The following is a 3,993-nucleotide window of genomic DNA, read 5'->3' as shown; positions in this document are numbered from 1 at the left end:
AGAAGTCCTAAAAAAGAAAATGAAGCAGGCTAATCTGCAAAAGAGAAGGAGGAGAGTAGCATTTTATTTATTTTTTTTTCTTTTTCAACAGAGAAAACAGCTTTTATTGATGGTTATCTCCAGAAACCAAAAAAGCTATGTCTTCACTTTCAGTTACTCCCAGGATCTGACACTGCTTCACCTGGGGAGGGGCTTGTAATTGCCTCTTGGTTTTCAAAGATCTAAGTCTTTTCCATTCTCTTCTGCAGCTTAACTTAGAAATTCAGTAGCAAGACCATTTTGGTTTTCCTGAGAACTGCCTGCTGCAATGACTTAGAAACAAGTAGGAAAGGATTAGGGGAAAGGAAGCAGTTAGATGAGTAAGAAACCATGTTTATCAAAGGTCCCTCTGTTCTTCCTCGGTGATTTGATCCTTCATTGATTGCATTTCTCTTTGTGCTCCGTCACAGCTTTCTGAATCAGCGCTGGGATTTCTACTACCAGCCACGAACCTAGCCCAAGAGCCATGAGATGAGCTAGTCCAAACTTTGGCACATTCCTGGCCCAGAAAGGCTTGAAGTGATCAGTCAGGTGTATTTTCCCACCCCTGTACATCTTTGCTGTCTTTCCATCCAGTTCAGGGACTGCAGTTTCTGGAGCAGTAGTGGGATGTGTGACAGGAATATCAATCTCTATGTCCATCTCTTATTTGAGCAGGTCATGGATGTACCAGCATTTTCCAAAGCACCGAGTCCCTTCTTTGATTGACTCCAGTCGGAACCAATCATTGTCCTCATTCTTGTTGTTCTCCACATACCGAATAAGGGACTGGTATTTCGCCTTTAGTCGCTGCACCCAAAACTGGTGATTTTGGGGTCTGGCATTAGTCTTCAGGACAGGGATCTGTGACACCACCCACCAGGTGGCTTCATCCATCATCTTGGACCAGGGAGCAAGGAAATAAAAGAGTGCAAATTAGCCTAAGGCAAAGTAGCAGTAAATGCAAAGGCCCTGAGGTTGGAGAATGAAGTGACCTATTGTTGTTGTTGTTATGTGCCATTGAGGGGCTTGTGACTCATAGTGACCCTATGTATAAGAGCCCTAAACGCCGTTCTATCCTGTGCCAACCTCGCTGGACATGTTATAAGGAGACCCAGTCCCAGTAGAAAGGCATTATGACCTTGGGAAGGTACAGGGTCAACAGACAAGAGGAAGACACTCAATGTGCTGGATTGACACAATGACTGCTCCAGTGAAGTCAAATGCAATAAGAGAATATGGCACCAAATTTAGAAGGCCTTACCTATGGTATAAGTACACTGGGAAAAGCAGCCAGAAATGTACAACCAGGAAAGGATAACCTAGACAAATGGGACCTGTGTGTGTGCACAAAAACACTGTTTCCAACAGGGTGAAAGCAAATCCCACTAACTGGGAAAAAATATTTGGCAATGATATCTTAGACAAGATCTCATAATATGGAATAGTACAGGACCTCCAACAAAAAACGGACCGATAACCCATTCACAAAATGGGCAAAAATACGGAAAGACTTTTCACAGAGGAAGACATCTGGATGGCCAAGAGACATAGGAAGAAATGCTCAAGATCACCAAGATGCAATAAGAAAGATGCAAATCAAAACCACAATGAGATGCCATCTCACCCCAGCAGCAGTGGAGTTCAGCAAATTTTAATTAAGCAATGAATGTTGGAGAGGATGTTAGAATTCTCAAACACTGTTGGTTGTTGTTGTTATGTGCCATTGAGTTGCTTGCGACTCATAGCGACGCTATGTACAAGAGCTCTAAATGCTGTTCTATCCTGTGCCAACCTAGCCATCTCAAACGCACTTATTCCCACCACTCTAGTCACAGAATCGATCCTTCTCATCAAAGGTCTTCCTCTCCTGCACCACCCATCCACTCTGCCAAACATGATGTCCCTCTCCAAAGACCAGTCCCTCCTTGCAACATGCCAAAGTATGTCAGATGGAGCTTCAGAATCCTTGACTCCAAGGAGCATTCTGGCTTCACCTTCTCCAGGACAAACCTGTATCTTCTCCTAGAAGTCCATGGTATATTCAATACTCTTCTCAGCTCAAAGACATCAATTCTTTTTCTATCATCCCTATTCACTGTCCAACTCTCTGATACATAGCACGTAATTGCGAAGACTATAGCCTGGATCAGGTGCACCTTAGTCTCCAGCCTGACATCACTGCTCTTCAGTACTCTTGAGAGGTCCTTCACAGTTGTTGGGTTTTATTATTATTATTATTATTAAATGGGGAAAAGTTGGAGTTGTCAAGGTTTTAATTTTACTTCATTTTAAAGATGACATCGCTCAAGGGAGCAGAAGCCGACAATTACGTGGTACATTTCAACAGATAACCCTGATGGAATGACCTCTTTAAAGTGTCAAATAGCAAAGATGTCAGTCTGAAGAGTAAGGTGTGCTCAACCAAAGCAATGGTAGTTCCAGTTGCTTCATGTGCATGTGGAAGGTGGACAGTTAATAAAGGCGACAAAAGAAAATGCCTTTACATTTGGTGCTGGAGGAATATTTAACACCATGGGCGGCCAGAGGAGCAAAGCAATCTGAACTGGAAGAAATTGGTGCAGAATAGTTATTAGAAAAAATAAAGGATGGTAAGAGCTTCCTTTATATACTTGGGACAAGCGAAAAAGAGGAGTAAACCCCTGGAGGAAGACATAATAATTGCTAAAATAGAGAGGCAGGGAAAGAAGGGCGACCCTCAAAAAGGTACATGCAAACAACTCACTCTGAAAATTGTTAACTAACTGTGAAAACTCAATATTCACAGACAGTGAGTGAGACGAAGATGGGAGGAGATGGAACCAAGGCTCAGGATCAAAGAGCAGTTTGTAGGACCTTGGAAAGGTTAGGATGCTACTCTCGATGTTTGGGGAACTTACGAAAGATCTTACAAAGACAAGTAACATTCTACTTAGGTATTTCAATAGTACATGTCTAGCACTGGAGCTGGAGTATGAATTCCTAGTCCTGGAATACATGTCAAGTCACTTAATTACCCCAGGCCTCAGTTTCTTCATATGCAGAATAAGGATAAGAACAGTAACCATATGAAGGTTCTCAAGATTTTGCAAGAAACAATTCAGGAAAAATTCTTAACACAATTCCTAATTCCTATTACATGTTCCAAATATTAATTATTACTAGTTGTTGTTGTTAAGTGCCTTCCAGTCGCTGGCAACTCATAGCGACCCTGTGAAGGAGAGTCCTCAACGCTTGGGTGTCTCTCACCCTCTCTCCAGGTTCATAGGGTTTCCGGAGGCAAGCTATTATGGAAGTGGATGCCACTCCTCCTTCCAAACCTTTACTTCTAAATTATTACTTATTCACTTATTGTTGTTGCTAAATACTGTTGAGTTGGAAGTGACTTTCAGGTGACCCTCCAATGGGTTTGCAGAGGAAATGAATCTCACAGAAGACGAATGTTTATCTTTCTTCCACAGATAACCTGGTGGACTTGAACCACGTGCCTTTGGATTGGCAGTGTATCTCCTTACGACTAAGCCATCAGATATTATGTGAGTTTATTCAGTGACTGACAAGGAAAGATGTCAACTGTATCAGAATCTTCAGGAATGTAAAGAGGGAGAAGGACTTAATTGTTTTATATGACAGGTAATATCTTTACCATTGAAACAATAATCTCTTAATTTGGTAAGAACTATGACCAAATAAAAACTTCTCTTATTTTTCTTTTTGCTACATTATGAGTCATTTTTTAAATATTGGTCTGCCTACAAAGTTTGTATACATTGTGTTTCACATTATTCTTCATTTATATTGTGTTTCATACAATCATTCCCATGTGTTAAGTTGGTTTGGTGTGTTTTTTTTTTTGTTTCATTTTTTGTGTTTAGTTCTTTTTTTGAGCTTTATTTTTATTAAATAATTTTAATGAGCATTTACAGAGATTTTGGATTTCCATTCATTCACTGCTGCACTTCTCTCCCCACCCAG

General features: G+C 40.9%; 1 pseudogene; it reads right to left on the bottom strand.

Annotated features, from left to right (window-relative positions):
* Positions 1-414: 414 nt before the first annotated feature.
* Positions 415-918, bottom strand: LOC102863700 (annotated as a pseudogene).
* Between the last annotated feature and the right edge of the window lie 3,075 nt (positions 919-3,993).

The sequence above is a fragment of the Elephantulus edwardii genome, unplaced genomic scaffold (genome assembly GCF_000299155.1).
Source record: "Elephantulus edwardii isolate Elephantulus edwardi_28Jun2011 unplaced genomic scaffold, EleEdw1.0 scaffold00011, whole genome shotgun sequence".
Lineage (NCBI taxonomy): Eukaryota > Metazoa > Chordata > Mammalia > Macroscelidea > Macroscelididae > Elephantulus > Elephantulus edwardii.
The sequence above is the reverse complement of the archived record's forward strand: the minus strand, read 5'-3'. Positions and strand labels throughout refer to the sequence as shown.